At 38.8% G+C, this 17,869-nt stretch overlaps 1 protein-coding gene across 2 annotated transcripts in view; it reads left to right on the forward strand.

Annotated features, from left to right (window-relative positions):
• The window catches only part of BMPR1B (bone morphogenetic protein receptor type 1B), a 398,018-nt gene that overhangs the window by 71,161 nt on the left and 308,988 nt on the right, over window positions 1-17,869 (forward strand). The gene's annotated exons all lie outside the window — the stretch shown is intronic.

The following is a 17,869-nucleotide window of genomic DNA, read 5'->3' on the forward strand; positions in this document are numbered from 1 at the left end:
GCCAAGTAGAAAATAGGTGTGGTAGAATGAAAAAGGTGTTGAAAGTTTATGATTCAGGATTTAGTAAAAGTAGAGTTGGATTAACTGTAGATTAAATATCTGACCTCACATACCACACCCTGACTGTACCTTAAGTTTATGCTTCTGTAAGTTGAAGAAGTGCAAGTAGAATTCCTGAGGAATTTAGTTTTCACAGGGAGGCATGCTTTTATCCTTTTCTTTAAGCTTTCTCTCTCAATTTATTCCAATAGGGCATAATTTCTTTATGATGTTGCTCTTAGGAAATTCTTTCAACAATTATTTTATTTTACTTTTTTTTTTTTGAGACACTGCAGCTTCGACCTCCTGAGCTAACAGATCCTCCCACCTCAGCCTCCTGAGTAGCTGGGATTACAGGCACACGCCACTATGCCTGGATGATTTTTGTAGAAACAGGGTTTTGCTACATTGCCCTGACTGGTCTTGAACTCCTGGGCTCAAGCGATCTTGTCACCTCAGCCTCCCAAGGTGCCAAGATTATAGGCATGAGCCATGGCACCTGGCCTTCAACAGTTATTTATTGGGTCCTTAGTAGGGGCTTCATGGGCACTGTGCTAGGTGCTGGATGCACACCGGTAGATAAAAGGAGCACAGTGCTGATCCTCACAGAATTTAGAGTGCATAGAAACGGAGAGGAAAGGAAACAGCCTTTCCTAAAGAATGAAGTGCTCTGGTAAGGAAGTCCAAGGTGCTAAGGGAAAAGGAGGGATGATACCTGTTATAATCCCCAAGGTCAGGATTATGTGACATGAGAGATGTAGTTTATTATGTTTTCCAGTGATTGGCTTGAAAAATAGTGCAGAAAATTTGTAACACATTTCTAAATTTGGGAAGGATAAACAGTAGCTTGGAAGCATCTCTTTGAGCAGTGGGCAGTTTTATGTAGATAAAATTCAGTGCATCTATCTTTTGTAGGAAGAGTTTGAGAAAAAATAATTATTCCGAATTTAAAAATATTAGAAATGAGACATTATGTAAGTATATGACATGGAGTTTTCATGATAGTTATCAGCTAGTTCTGATAAGTAATATATTTAGGTCATCATAGGAAGTATGTTTATATTAAATAACTCTTGCATATGTTTGTTACAGTAAATTTTCTTAGAGATGAATAATAAACTATTTTTTGGACAGCTTCAAAAGGGAAAATTCAAAATTTAGAAAAAACATTAGAAATGTTAATATGGGATATTTTTGACTTAAGACATTCAGAAAAGTTAATGTTTTAACAAGATACGTGATTATAGAATTCTATTCATATATGTGTTCACATTTATACATTTTGCTATACTTTGTATTTATAAATATAATTCTGTTAGATAAATAAGTGATTCATATTTTGTCAAAACTATTAATTTTAAAATTTCAATGTTTAAAATATTTTTGAATCACTGGTTTTCGTTAAGTGGCATCATAGATGAGATTTGATTCCATGTAGCATATAATTTTAGATTGTTCCTCTCTCACCCCTTTTAAACTCCTTCAAGCATTGCTATTACTGGGGTTGCCTTTGGGAAAACTTACTTCTAGATACTGCCATATATCTGAAATAGTAGAGGTGGATGTTAATAAAATTCATAAAATAATCATGTATTACTTTTTTTTGATTTACCACTGGAAGGAAATACAGTCATGTGCAATATAATGACGTTTTGGTCATTGAGACCCACATGTGTGACAGTGGTCCCATAAGGATGTTGCTGAAAAATTCCTGTTGCTGCCTAGTGACATTGTAGCCATCGTAACGCCATAGCACAACACGTTACTCACCTGTTCATGGTGATGCTGGTGTAAACAAACCTGTGCTGCCAGTCATACAAAAGTATAGCACAATGACAATTATGTAGTTTATCATAATTCTTGATAATAAATGACTATGTTACAGGTTTATGTATTGATTCCACTTTTTGTCATTATTTTAGAATGTACTCCTACTAATTATAAAAAAGAAAAGGTTAACTGTAAAACAGCCTCAGGCAGGTCCTTTAGGAGGCATTCCAGAAGAAGACATTGTTATCATAGGAGATGACAGCTCTATGTGTGTTATTGCCCCTGAAGACCTTCTAGTGGGACAGGATATGGAGGTGAAAGACAGTGACATTGGTGATCCTGACCCTGTGTAGGCCTAGGCTAATGTGTGTGTGTCCTCGTTTTTAACAAGAAAGTTTAAAAAGTAAAAAAAAAAAAAAAAAAAAAAAAAAAAAAATAGAAGAAAGCTTATAGAATAAGGATATAATGAAAAAATATTTTTGTATAGCTGTACAATGTGTTTGTGTTTTAAGCTAAATGTTCCTGCAAAAGTGTCAGAAAGTTACAAAATTATGAAGTAAAAAAGTTATAGTGAGCTAAGGTTAATTATTAAAGAAAAATATTTATAAAATAGATTAGTTAAACCTAAGTATACAATGTTTATAAAGTCTGCATTAGTGTACAGTAATGTCCTAGGATTCCTCATTCACGTACCACTCACCCAGAGAAACTTTCAGTCCTGTAAGCTCCATTCATGGTAAGTGCCCTGTACAAGTGTACCATTTTTTATGGTACAGTTTTTGCCTTTATATTTATTTTTACTGTACCTTTTGTATGTTTGGATATGTTAAAATACACAAATACGATTATGTTATAGTTGCCTACAGCAGGGATCCCCAGCCCCCAGTCTGGGGCCTGTAAGGAACGGGGCCACACAGCAGGAGATGAGCAGCAGGGAAGCTAGCTAAGCTTCACCTGTATTTATAGCCACTTCCCATCACTCACATTACTGCCTGAGCTCTGTCTTCTGTCAGATAAGCTGTGGCAATTGATTCTCATAGGATTGCGAACCCTATTGTGAACAGCACATATGAGGGATCTAGGTTGTGAGCTTCTTATGAGAATATACTACCTGATAATCTGTCACTGTCTCCCATCACTCCCGGGTGGGATTGTCTAGTTGCAGGAAAACAAGCTCAGGGCTCCCACTGATTCTACATTATGGTGAGTTGTACAATTATTTCATTATGTATTACAATGTAATATTAATAATAATAAAGTGCACAATAAATGTAATACACTTGAATCATCCCCAAACCATCCCCCTACACTCCCACCCTGGTCTATGGGAAAACTGTCTTCCATGAAACTGGTCCCTAGTGTCAAAAAGGTTGGGAACCGCTGGCCTACAGTATTTAGTACAGAGAAATGGTGTACAGGTTTGTAGCCTAGGAGCAATAGGCTATACCATTTAAGTTTGTGTAAGTACACTCTATGGTGTTCATGTAAGGAAATAATGACACATTTCTCAAAACATGTTTCTGTCATTAAGTGATGTATTACTGTTTATTATTTACTCCTGACACTATTATTACTGAAGTTAACTAGAGTCCCCAGTGGTTAATAGAGGAAAGTTTATTTGTACCATGGGGCAGCTGATTTTACATGTTTGATCAGATTGGTCTCATGTAGAAAGGTAGTGTAGCAGCCGAGCATGGTCGCTCATGCCTGTAATCCCAGGACTTTGGGAGGCTGAGGTGGGTGGATCACTTGAGGTCAGGAATTCAAGACCAGCTTGGCCAAACATGGTAAAACGCCATCTCTACTAAAAATACAAAAATCAGCCAGACCTGGTGGTGTACGCCTGTAATCCCAGCTACTCAGGAGGCTGAGGCAGGAGAATTCCTTGAACCCAGGAAGCAGAGGTTGCAGTGAGCTGATATCGTGCCACTGCACTACAGCCTGGGCAACAGAGTAATGCTCCGTCTCAAAAAAAAAAAATAAAAATAAAAATAAGGAAAGGTAGTGTAGTGTATTGGGAACATAAATGCTAAAGTCACGCTGCGTGGGTCAAAGAAATCCCAACTCTGCACTTGAGCAGGTCATGTCTGTGAGTTGTTTCCTTATCTTTAAAATGCAGGGATAGGCCGGGAGCGGTGGCCCATGAGGCTGGGGCGGGGGGATCCCTTGAGGTCAGGAGTTCGAGACCAGCCTGGGCAACATAGTGAGACTGTCTCTACAAAATATTAAAACAAAAATTAGCCATGCCTGGTGGCACATGCCTGTATTCTCATTTACTCGGGAGGCTGAGGTGGAAGGATCACTTGAACCCACAAGTTCGAGTCTACAGTGAGCTGTGATAGTGCCACTGTACTCCATCCTGGATGAGAGAGGCAGAGACTCTTTCTCAAAAAAAAAAAAAAAAATGCAGGTATAAATAAGTACCTACTTCATAGGGTTGTTAGTATTAAAAAGATTAATTAATACAAAGTGCCTACCATAGTCACTGGCACATAGTAGATAATCAGTAAATATTAGCAGTTATCATTTTTCATTTGACCTTCAATAGCCTTTCATTATTCTTAGGGTAAAGACCTATATCCTTAACAAGACCCATAAAGTAACCCCATTATCTGGCCACTACTTGTTTTCCACACTTTTTTCTTTTCCTGATTCATTAAGCTCCTTTTATTTTATTATCTCTCATGAAATGCTTATTATTAGATCTCAGTGCTCTCTTACTCATCTTCCCTTGGCCAACTGATTGTTTTCTCATGCTTCAGATTTGACTTCAGAGGTAACATTCTTAGCCAAATCTTTCCTGATGTTCCCATCAGCCCCCAACACCTCCTTCCCCTGCCTAAGTTCAATGCTGTTGTTGGCTGTGTTCCTTATAGAATTTTAAAAGGATGATAATACAACTGGGTTATTTGTTTTCTTTCCACACCAGAGCATATTATAGACCCAGAATTGTTCTTAGCACATAGTAGGCAAAGGATAAATATTTCGTGGGTGTGTGAGGTAGTGAGTGAATTAGGAATGAATGAACTGATCTATGCACACTTGGGTATTACACATATTAGGGTATTATAAGTACAGGTACCAGGTAATCCTGATACATGAGATTAGGCATTTTTTGTTGTTCTTGAAACTTGAGAAAATAAATGCTTCATTGTATGCAGGTGTACTTGAGAGCTACCCATACGTAGTGTGATGTTTGGTTTTGTTGATTAATTGTAGTTTTAAAATATGTTTAAATTATCTTAAACAGATTAGATGTATTATTCTGCTTGAAATATGCAAATGTCTGAACATTGCCAGTCATTTCCCATTATACCTGAGGACTTACATATTGTTGGCTTGAGCTGCTTTCCAAGGCTGTAGAAGGCACAGTTCTGCCTGTCTGCGGTGAGTATCAGCAGGTGATCATCCTGAGGCAGTTGCCTGTAGGAAGCCACTGAGATTTAGGACAAGTTGGAAGCCAAGGCTTCTGTAAGAGCTTTACAAGTGTAGAGTTGTTTGAGGGTACAGATCACTTCCATTAGTTCTTTCATGATATGCTTATCTTCCTTATCTTCCTGCCATCTCTTACACTGTCCCATTTTCTTCCCTATCCTTTGAGTGTTTTGTCTTACTTTTTCCCTCCTCCTCCAGCTTTGCATACTTGAAAACCCTTCTTTTTTCCTCTCCACCTCCCCTTAATTTTGAAAAGCCAAGGAAGGATTTTTTTTTTCCTTCCAAACTCTTCAAGATTTTTTCTGGGAAGCCTTCTCTACAACTTTGACATAGGCAGTGAATAAACTGATTGATATTAAACCCATTGAAAGACATTAAACTCCTGTTTCTCTAGGAGATTGAGGATTGGTGTAGAAAATGAAATTCTGTAGTTTAGAACCTTATGAACTGGAACCAATAAAACGGTTCACCAGAATGGGAGTGTTTTACACTTTCTGGATCACTGATTATCCAGTACAGAAAGTTCAGCATCACCAGCACTCAACAGTAGCAGCTCTTCCATATCTTACTCTGAAATGGAAATGGCAGTGCCTACTTTAGGTATTTTAATAACAATAAATAAATATATTTAATAAGTTATTTCCTACTTCTTGAACCAAATAGTTCTTAAGAATGAGGTTGTCATTAAAACTTCAGAGATATCTGCAGTTTGTTTCTTTGTTTTTTTTTTTTTTTTAATTTTGAAAATATCCTTCAAAGATAGGGAGTAGTCTTTTCACTTTGACGGGGCATTTGACAACCATTAATTTCTGCAGCTTCTGGGCTCTTTTAGGAAGAAATGCAGATTTTATTGGTTATAGGAGTTATCTTTGGTTGTACAGAAAGGTGTAAAGATCTTTCTATAAGGTGTTAAAATTTTCCAAAGAATAGTGTGGGTTATCTTTACAGCAATTTAAAATAAGTTAATATTTACTGATTTATTTTTAATTAAAAAACATTTTCAAAGGTGGGGTTAAGTAGCCCAGGCTGGCTTGAACTCTCGAGCTCAAGGGATCCTCCTGTCTCAGCCTTCCGAATAGCTGGGATTACAAGCATGTACCACCATGCCTGGCTTTAAGAGAATTTTTTAAAATATAAGATATGATGATTTGTTGACTGTTTTCTGGCAGCAGTGTGCACACAGTCTTCAGCTACAAAGTAGTTCTCTATATATGCTAGCATTTTGTCTGAAATTTTCTTAAAGGAATCCATTTTTAAAATTGAGTGACCCTGTAATAAGCTTAACAAGTGTTCAGGATCGCAATAAATTATATCAGTTGGCAAAACTTTCTACACTGCAGTGACAGTCTCTTTGGTAACAACCAAATGTGGTGTGAAAGATACAATAATATATTTTTAGATTCAAATTTAAATAGAAAATATTTATTAAGTATAAGTTTTGTAAAACTCTACAATTTAAAGATTCTGTTTTCTAAGACCGCACTAATTTGTATTCAAATGTAAGATCTCCAGCCATTTAGGAGTTATCTAAATAAATTTTCTCTTTTTTTTTTTCTTTTATTATTATACTTTAAGTTCTAGGGTACATGTGCACATTGTGCAGGTTAGTTACATATGTATACATGTGCCATGCTGGTGCGCTGCACCCACTAACTTGTCATCTAGCATTAGGTGTATCTCCCAATGCTATCCCTCCCCTCCCCCCACCCCACAACAGTCCCCAGAGTGTGATGTTCCCCTTCCTGTGTCCATGTGATCTCATTGTTCAATTCCCACCTATGAGTGAGAATATACGGCGTTTGGTTTTTTGTTCTTGAGATAGTTTACTGAGAATGATGATTTCCAATTTCATCCATGTCCCTAAAAAGGACATGAAGTCATCATTTTTTATGGCTGCATAGTATTCCATGGTGTATATGTGCCACAGTTTCTTAATCCAGTCTATCATTGTTGGACATTTGGGTTGGTTCCAAGTCTTTGCTATTGTGAATAGTGCCGCAATAAACATACGTGTGCATGTGTCTTTATAGCAGCATGATTTATAGTCCTTTGGGTATATACCCAGTAATGGGATGGCTGGGTCAAATGGTATTTCCAGTTCTAGATCCCTGAGGAATCACCACACTGACTTCCACAATGGTTGAACTAGTTTACAGTCCCACCAACAGTGTCAAAGTGTTCCTATTTCTCCACATCCTCTCCAGCACCTGTTGTTTCCTGACTTTTGAATGATTGCCATTCTAACTGGTGTGAGATGGTATCTCATTGTGGTTTTGATTTGCATTTCTCTGATGGCCAGTGATGATGAGCATTTTTTCATGTGTTTTTGGCTGCATAAATGTCTTCTTTTGAGAAGTGTCTGTTCATGTCCTTTGCCCACTTTTTGATGGGGTTGTTTGCTTTTTCTTGTAAATTTGTTTGAGTTCATTGTAGATTCTGGATATTAGCCCTTTGTCAGATGAGTAGGTTGTGAAAATTTTCTCCCATTTTGTAGTTTGCCTGTTCACTCTGATGGTAGTTTCTTTTGCTGTGCAGAAGCTCTTTAGTTTAATTAGATCCCATTTGTCAATTTTGTCTTCTGTTGCCATTGCTTTTGGTGTTTTAGACATGAGGTCCTTGCCCATGCCTATGTCCTGAATGGTATTGCCTAGGTTTTCTTCTAGGGTTTTTATGGTTTTAGATCTGACGTTTAAGTCTTTAATCCATCTTGAATTGATTTTTGCATAAGGTGTAAGGAAGGCATCCAGTTTCAGCTTTCTGCATATGGCTAGCCAGTTTTCCCAGCACCATTTATTAAATAGGGAATCCTTTCCCCATTGCTTGTTTTTCTCAGGTTTGTCAAAGATCAGATAGTTGTAGATATGCGGCGTTATTTCTGAGGGCTCTGTTCTGTTCCATTGATCTATATCTCTGTTTTGGTACCAGTACCATGCTGTTTTGGTTACTGTGGCCTTGTAGTATAGTTTGAAGTCAGGTAGTGTGATGCCTCCAGCTTTGTTCTTTTGGCTTAGGATTGACTTGGCGATGCGGGCTGTTTTTTGGTTCCATATGAACTTTAAAGTAGTTTTTTCCAATTGTGTGAAGAAAGTCATTGGTAGCTTGATGGGGATGGCACTGAATCTGTAAATTACCTTGGGCAGTATGGCCATTTTCACGATATTGATTCTTCCTACCCACGAGCATGGAATGTTCTTCCATTTGTTTGTATCCTCTTTTATTTCCTTGAGCAGTGGTTTGTAGTTCTCCTTGAAGAGGTCCTTCACATCCCTTGTAAGTTGGATTCCTGGGTATTTTATTCTCTTTGAAGCAATTGTGAATGGGAGTTCACTCATGATTTGGCTCTCTGTTTGTCTGTTGTTGGTCTATAAGAATGCTTGTGATTTTTGTACATTGATTTTGTATCCTGAGACTTCGCTGAAGTTGCATATCAGCTTAAGGAGATTTTGGGCTGAGAGAATGGGGTTTTCTAGATATACAATCATGTAGTCTGCAAAGAGGGACAATTTCACTTCCTCTTTTCCTACTTGAATACCCTTTATTTCCTTCTGCCTAATTGCCCTGGCCAGAACTTCCAACACTATGTTGAATAGGAGTGGTGAGAGAGGGCATCCCTGTCTTGTGCCAGTTTTCAAAGGGAATGCTTCCAGTTTTTGCTCATTGAGTATGATATTGGCTGTGGGTTTGTCATAGATAGCTCTTATTATTTTGAAATATGTACCATCAATACCTAATTTATTGAGAGTTTTTAGCATGAAGGGTTGTTGAATTTTGTCAAAGGCCTTTTCTGCATCTATTGAGATAATCATGTGGTTTTTGTCTTTGGCTCTGTTTATATGCTGGATTACATTTATTGATTTGCGTATATTGAACCAGCCTTGCATCCCAGGGATGAAGCCCACTTGATCATGGTGGATAAGCTTTTTGATGTGCTGCTGGATTCGTTTTGCCAGTATTTTATTGAGGATTTTTGCATCAATGTTCATCAAAGATATTGGTGTAAAATTCTCTTTTTTTGGTTGTGTCTCTGCCAGGCTTTGGTATCAGGATGATGCTGGCCTCATAAAATGAGTTAGGGAGGATTGCCTCTTTTTCTATTGATTGGAATAGTTTCAGAAGGAATGGTACCAGTTCCTCCTTGTACCTCTGGTAGAATTCAGCTGTGAGTCCATCTGGTCCTGGACTCTTTTTGGTTGGTAAGCTATTGATTATTGCCACAATTTCAGCTCCTGTTATTGGTCTATTCAGAGATTCAACTTCTTCCTGGTTTAGTCTTGGGAGAGTGTATGTGTCGAGGAATTTATCCATTTCTTCTAGATTTTCTAGTTTATTTGCGTAGAGGTGTTTGTAGTATTCTCTGATGGTAGTTTGTATTTCTGTGGGATCGGTGGTGATATTCCCTTTATTATTTTTTATTGCATCTATTTGATTCTTCTCTCTTTTTTTCTTTATTAGTCTTGCTAGTGGTCTATCAATTTTGTTGATCCTTTCAAAAAACCAGCTCCTGGATTCATTAATTTTTTGAAGGGTTTTTTTGTGTCTCTATTTCCTTCAGTTCTGCTCTGATTTTAGTTATTTCTTGCCTTCTGCTAGCTTTTGAATGTGTTTGCTCTTGCTTTTCTAGTTCTTTTAATTGTGATGTTAGGGTGTCAATTTTGGATCTTTCCTGCTTTCTCTTGTGGGCATTTAGTGCTATCAGTTTCCCTCTACACACTGCTTTGAATGTGTCCCAGAGATTCTGGTATGTTGTGTCTTTGTTCTCGTTGGTTTCAAAGAACATCTTTATTTCTGCCTTCATTTCGTTATGTACCCAGTAGTCATTCAGGAGCAGGTTGTTCAGTTTCCATGTAGTTGAGCAGTTTTGAGTGAGATTCTTAATCCTGAGTTCTAGTTTGATTGCACTGTGGTCTGAGAGATAGTTTGTTATAATTTCTGTTCTTTTACATTTGCTGAGGAGAGCTTTACTTCCAAGTATGTGGTCAGTTTTGGAATAGGTGTGGTGTGGTGCTGAAAAAAATGTATATTCTGTTGATTTGGGGTGGAGAGTTCTATAGATGTCTATTAGGTCCACTTGGTGCAGAGCTGAGTTCAATTCCTGGGTATCCTTGTTGACTTTCTGTCTCGTGGATCTGTCTAATGTTGACAGTGGGGTGTTAAAGTCTCCCATTATTAATGTGTGGGAGTCTAAGTCTCTTTGTAGGTCACTCAGGACTTGCTTTATGAATCTGGGTGCTCCTGTATTGGGTGCATATATATTTAGGATAGTTAGCTCTTCTTGCTGAATTGATCCCTTTACCATTATGTAATGGCCTTCTTTGTCTCTTTTGATCTTTGTTGGTTTAAAGTCTGTTTTATCAGAGACTAGGATTGCAACCCCTGCCTTTTTTTGTTTTCCATTTGCTTGGTAGATCTTCCTCTATCCTTTTATTTTGAGCCTATGTGTGTCTCTGCACGTGAGATGGGTTTCCTGAATACAGCACACTGATGGGTCTTGACTCTTTATCCAATTTGCCAGTCTGTGTCTTTTAATTGGAGCATTTAGTCCATTTACATTTAAAGTTAATATTGTTATGTGTGAATTTGATCCTGTCGTTGATGTTAGCTGGTGATTTTGCTCGTTAGTTGATGCAGTTTCTTCCTAGTCTCGATGGTCTTTACATTTTGGTATGATTTTGCAGCGGCTGGTACAGGTTGTTCCTTTCCATGTTTAGCGCTTCCTTCAGGAGCTCTTTTAGGGCAGGCCTGGTGGTGACAAAATCTCTCAGCATTTGCTTGTCTGTAAAGGATTTTATTTCTCCTTCAGTTATGAAGCTTAGTTTGGCTGGATATGAAATTCTGGGTTGAAAATTCTTTTCTTTAAGAATGTTGAATATCAGCCCCCACTCTCTTCTGGCTTGTAGGGTTTCTGCCGAGAGATCCGCTGTTAGTCTGATGGGCTTCCCTTTGTGGGTAACCCGACCTTTCTCTCTGGCTGCCCTTAACATTTTTTCCTTCATTTCAACTTTGGTGAATCTGACAGTTAATGTGTCTTGGAGTTGCTCTTCTCGAGGAGTAGCTTTGTGGCGTTCTCTGTATTTCCTGAATGTGAATGTTGGCCTGCCTTGCTAGATTGGGGAAGTTCTCCTGGACAATATCCTGCAGAGTGTTTTCCAACTTGGTTCCATTCTCCCCATCACTTTCAGGTACACCAATCAGACGTAGATTCGGTCTTTTCACATAGTCCCATATTTCTTGGAGGCTTTGCTGATTTCTTTTTATTCTTTTTTCTCTAAACTTCCCTTCTCGCTTCATTTCATTCATTTCATCTTCCATTGCTGATACCCTTTCTTCCAGTTGATCTCATCGGCTCCTGAGGCTTCTGCATTCTTCACGTAGTTCTCGAGCCTTGGTTTTCAGCTCCATCAGCTCCTTTAAGCACTTCTCTGTATTGGTTATTGTAGTTATACATTCTTCTAAATTTTTTTCAAAGTTTTCAACTTCTTTGCCTTTGGTTTGAATGTCCTCCTGTAGCTCAGAGTAATTTGATCGTCTGAAGCCTTCCTCTCTCAGCTCGTCAAAGTCGTTCTCCGTCCAGCTTTGTTCCGTTGCTGGTGAGGAACTGCGTTCCTTTGGAGGAGGAGAGGCGCTCTGCTTTTTAGAGTTTCCAGTTTTTCTGTTCTGTTTTTCCCCATCTTTCTGGTTTTATCTGCTTTTGGTCTTTGATGATGGTGATGTACAGATGGGTGTTTGGTGTGGATGTCCTTTCTGTTTGTTAGTTTTCCTTCTAACAGGCAGGACCCTCAGCTGCAGGTCTGTTGGAGTACCCTGCCCTGTGAGTTGTCAGTGTGCCCCTGCTGGGGGGTGCCTCCCAGTTAGGCTGCTCGGGGGTCAGGGGTCAGGGACCCACTTGAGGAGGCAGTCTGCCTGTTCTCAGATCTCCAGCTGCGTACTGGGAGAGCCACTGCTCTCTTCAAAGCTGTCTGACAGGGACATTTAAGTCTGCAGAGGTTACTGCTGTCTTTTTGTTTGTCTGTGCCTTGCCCCCAGAGGTGGAGCCTACAGAGGCAGGCAGGCCTCCTTGAGCTGTGGTGGGCTCCACCCAGTTCGAGCTTCCTGGCTGCTTTGTTTACCTAAGCAAGCCTGGGCAATGGCGGGCGCCCCTCCCCCAGCCTCGCTGCTGCCTTGCAGTTTGATCTCAGACTGCTGTGCTAGCAATCAGCGAGACTCCGTGGGCGTAGGACCCTCTGAACCAGGTGCTGGATATAATCTTGTGCTGCGCCGTTTTTTAAGCCCGTCGGAAAAGCGCAGTATTCGGGTGGGAGTGACCCGATTTTCCAGGTGCCGTCCGTCACCCCTTTCTTTGAATAGGAAAGGGAACTCCCTGACCCCTTGCGCTTCCCGAGTGAGGCAATGCCTCACCCTGCTTCGGCTCGTGCACAGTGCGCGCACCCACTGACCTGCGCCCACTGTCTGGCATTCCCTAGTGAGATGAACCCGGTACCTCAGATGGAAATGCAGAAATCACCCGTCTTCTGCGTCGCTCATGCTGGGAGCTGTAGACCGGAGCTGTTCCTATTCGGCCATCTTGGCTCCTCCCCCAATAAATTTTTTCTATTGATAGTTAGTCTGGTAATAATGAAAATGAAAATATCTGTGAATAAAGTGGTTTTCAGTAATATTTCTTTGTGTGCATTCTAATCTTACTTTAGGAGAAATCTTCCTTAGGGAACTACTTAAACAGACTGACTGCTGGACAAGTGGAAGGACATTATGACAATAATAACGCGGATCCCCAGTGGAAACCAGGGCTGGTTAGGAAGTGAGAGGACAGAGATGCTGATGATACACTCAGGAGTTCCGTCACAGTACAGATGGGAAGGGAGAGTGAACACACACCCCAGGGTGCTTGGACAAGTAGCCTGAAGCACAAATTATTTTTTACATGTTTTGTTTTATTTGTAATATTAATTATAACTTTATATTTCCTAATATACTTTAGTATGAAGCAAGAATTTCTTTTAAATCTTTGGAGTAAAATGAATGATCCAAAGCTTGTTTAAACGGTGACTTCAAACACCTCTTTATACCAGGAGATAAGTATAAACAAGTCTTAAAAAAATCTTAACCTACTGGGGTTTTTATGAAAACTAACACATATGTGATCTATAAAATAGGTAGAACACTGAAAACTATTTGTTAAATACCACATCCTAGATAGATTTTCTAGAAAACCATGGTTTTCATAAAATATTTTCCACTTTAAAGGTAAGTTATCCCTGATTCACTTTTATTTACAAGTACATACAGTCTTTGGGATTAACCAGTTCTTGGATATTGATAATCATAGTAAAAACATCTGAGGATACTTTTTTTTTTCCTGAGACAGAGTCTCACTCTATTGCCCAGGCTGGAGTGCAGTGGCCCAATCTCAGCTCACTGCAACCTCCAGAGGATACTTATTTTTTAACATGCTTTGTACCCAAGGCCATTACTTTTAGTCTGTGAATGTGTTTATTAGCTGTAATTGAGCTGCAGGACAATTTGAAAACTAGAATTGAACTCTTAACCTCAGGTTTCCTCTGTGATAATTATAGGATGAAAAATAGCCAAGAGAAAACAAATATATTTATGTTCATTAATGAAAATGCTTCACAGTACTGTTTATTACTTTTAAAATATGATATTTTCATTTTGCATATACCTACACATACACACTGTGTGTATGCATGTATGTATGTATGCATGTTTTGTTGAAATTGAATTAGCTGTTTAATACCCAGATTTCATGAAACAGGGATCATAAAAACTCTTAGTTATTTTCAAGTCATAATAGGACATACTCTCTGCCAGGCACTGTTTTAATGTTTAAAACATATAATTGCATTTAATACTTACATTAACTCTGAAAAAAATCAAGATCCAGCATGATTAAATAACTTGCCCCAAATCACATAGTTAGTAAATACTCAAGCTGGTGAACCCAGGCAGCCTGACTCTGACATCCATGATCTTAACTACACATGGTATGGATGCCTACTTATTTTTATTAATAAAAAGGAAGCCTTTGCCAGGTAAATTTGTGGAAGTTTATTATCAAAACAATTTGTGGTGATACTGTTCATAGATTCTCCTGGTTTGAAAGTGAACAGCCAGCCCTATGTTTGAGCTCTGGCATGGGAGCAGGCTGCTTCCCAGAACCTCACATCTGTGCTGTACCTTTTGAAGTCATGCTTCACTGGGTCTTTGATGTGTTTCTTCTGTCTTGGTTCCTTTCAGGTGTCTAACTTCAAATGAATGGTAATGGTTCCATTCTTCAGTGATAATAGAACTGGAGTTCTTTTATTCTTGTTATATTGGTCATAATATGCTGCATTTTTAGAGACGTTTATTTTAATTAATCAAGGTATTGAGTTTCAAGATTGATCTTTTGGTTATTATTGTATGTGTTTAGTCTATTCAATGACAAATTAAATTTGAAACTTTAAAAGGTTTTGGAAATACTGCTCTATTCAAAAGAGGTGTGGTAAATGAATTTTATTTTTATTTTGATAAGCAATAATGGGGTGAAAAGCCTTACGAGCCGTTTCCTCTGTTCTCATTGAGGTGCAGCTTACCTTTGCCTCCTTGATTTTGGGTACTCACCTCCTGCTCTGGTCAGTTTCCTAGTGCACTTCCAGTTTTGTAGGAATAATGAAGGATGACCTGGGGCTGCAGCTCTAAACCAGAAACTTCTAAGACATATGAAATGTAAGCATAACCTTTCTAAGTTTAGAGAAACAAAGAGTAGAATGGTGGGCCCCAGGGGCTGGGGTATGGGGGGAAATGGGGAGATGTTGGTTAAAGGGTACGAGCTTTCAGTTAGAAGATGAGTAAGTTCTAGAGATCTCATGTGCAGCATGGGGACCATAGCTGATAATAATGTATTGCATACTTGAAATTTGCTAAAAGAATTGATCTTAATTGTTTTCATCACAAAAAAAGGTTAAAAAAGAAACTAATATAGCCATTCTATTCTGAATCATCTTTGTGTGTGTGTGTGTGTGTGTGTGAATCTTCTAGTTCGACTCTTCTTCCTCTGTGGCTTGCTCTTTCTGTGCGCAGCTCCCTCTGTTACAGATACAAGAAACAGAAACTAATCTTAAGGAAAGTGAATTAGTTGAGAGGATTCAGAGTGGCTCAAAGGAAGAGTTAAACAATGAGGCCTTAGGATTAGAGCCAGTTGCCTGTTTACCTGAGTGTCTAGAGATCCTACAAGTGAATGACTTACCTCTGGTCAGCTTCTCTGCTCAAGATTACATTATCTAGGAGAAAGTGTGGGAGGATCCAAGTCATTCCCCACCTGCCCTATTACCATGCCAGAGGGATGGGTACTATGTAGAGGAGCTTGAAGCAGAAGACTGGAGAGAGGATACTGGCCAGGTCTCTTGCTCTCTGCTGTCTTCTTTATGTCTGCCTGACTTCCCCCGCTGCCCCGCTCCCCGCCCCAGATTGTTTCACATACAATATGGGCCATAGGCAGTTTAGTTTCACTGGCTTTTGCTCTGGGAAAGAAAGACTTGCTGAAAAAAGAAATAAGTAGTGGCTCTGGATTTCGAATCAATTTCATATTGATCACTGGATAATTGTCAGTGAATCATGTTTTTCACTAATCAGGAGTGCAAATTGATGAGATTAATGAATGTGACTGAGAAGATAATAGTGGGCCAGGCCCTAGCAGCCAAATATTTTCACCTGGGTCCTTCTTCAAGGAAAATCCAGAGAGTAAAGAGGAAAAATTAAATTAGTAATACTGCTGGTTCTTCTGGTTTAGCTTCTTGTAAGCATTTCTCTGCTGTTATCCAATATGAAGGGAGCAAAATAGAGTATCAACACTAAAAGATGAAAAAAATCACAAAATGATGATTAGAATTTTATAAAATAAATATAGATGAAATATTTCATAGAGGTTTTAATTATATAATTTAAAGAGTAAATAATAGGGTAGAAAGTTACATAAGGGACTATTTTTAAAACTACATTTGTACTTTTAAAAATTTCAGTTCAATATCAGGCAGTTGTTGAACTTTAAGGCAGTTCAGAATAAATGGTTAGGTTAGAAAAGATGAGACTGACAATAACCAAGGAAATTCTTTTTTTTTTTTTTTTTTTTTTTTTTTAAGATGGAGTCTCACTCTGTCGCCCAGGCTGGAGTGCAGTGGCGCGATCTTGGCTCACTGCAAGCTCCGTCTCCCGGGTTCACGCCATTCTCTTGCCTCAGCCTCCCGAGTAGCTGGGACTACAGGTGCCCGCCACCATGCCTGGCTAATTTTTTGTATTTTTAGTAGAGATGGGGTTTCACCGTGTTAGCCAGGATGGTCTCGATCTCCTGACCTTGTGAGCCACTTGCCTGGGCCTCCCAAAGTGCTGGGATTACAGGCGTGAGCCATGGTGCCTGGCCAACCAAGGAAATTCTTAAGTTAAGAATGGTCACTTTCAAAACTTGTAAAGAAATATCTATTTCTTTCAGTCACAAGCTAAAGTTTTTATCTCTTATTTATATCTTTTGTTTAAAGTTTGCACAACCAGTTTTTAATTGAAATTCTAAATATAAGCAAAATATTAGTATCTAGTCTATTTATATGTATCCTTTAAGAAGAAATAGCCAGAAAGTGTTATTATTTTGGCATAATAGAGGATCAGCCTATTTAGGGAAGGAATTTGGAAGAATTATTTCTTCCCTAGTAATCTGTGTTAATATTTGTTACCTCATACCTTTTTGTATATTAAAAGGTGTTTAGAAAATTTCAGTGGAACAGAATAGTCAAAACCATCCTGAGCAAAAAGAACAAAACTGGAGGAATCACATTACCTGACTTCAAGTTATGCTGCAGAGCTATAGTAATCAAAACAGCATGGCACTGGCATAAAAACAGATACATGTTACCAGTCAAACAGAATAGAGAACCCAGAAGTAAATCCATACATCTACAGTGAACTCGTTTTTGACAGGGGTGCCAAGAACACACATTGGGGAAAAGCCAGTCTCTTCAAGAAATGGTGCTGGGAAAACTGGATATCTCTATGCAGAAGAATGAAACAAGATTCCTATCTCTCATCATATATATGATGGTTAGTTAATACTGAGTGTCAACTTGATTGGATTGAAGGATACAAGGTATTGATCCTGGGTGTGTCTGTGAGGGTATTGCTAAAGGAGATTAACATTTGAGTCAATGGGCTGGGAAAGGCAGACCCACCCTTAATCTGGGTGGGCACAATCTAATCAACTGCCAGTGCAGCTAGAATGTAAGCAGGCAGAAAAATGTGAAAAGGGAGACTGGCCTAGCCTCCTAGCCTGTATCTTTCTCCCATGCTGGATGCTTCCTGCCCTTGAACATCGGACTCCAAGTTCTTCAGTTTTGGGACTCAGACTGGCTCTCCTTGCACCTCAGCCTGCAGACAACCTATTGTGGGACCTTGTGATCATGTGAGTTAATACTTAATGAACTCCCCTTTATATGTATATGTATATGTATATCTATATCTATATATCCATTCCATTAGTTCTGTCCTTCTAGGGAACCCTAATACAGTATACGAACATCAAATCAAAATAGATTTAAAGACAAATCTGACACCCCAAACTGTGAAACTACTCAAAAAAAACATT

Source organism: Gorilla gorilla, chromosome 3 (genome assembly GCF_029281585.2).
Source record: "Gorilla gorilla gorilla isolate KB3781 chromosome 3, NHGRI_mGorGor1-v2.1_pri, whole genome shotgun sequence".
Classification (NCBI taxonomy): Eukaryota; Metazoa; Chordata; class Mammalia; order Primates; family Hominidae; genus Gorilla; species Gorilla gorilla.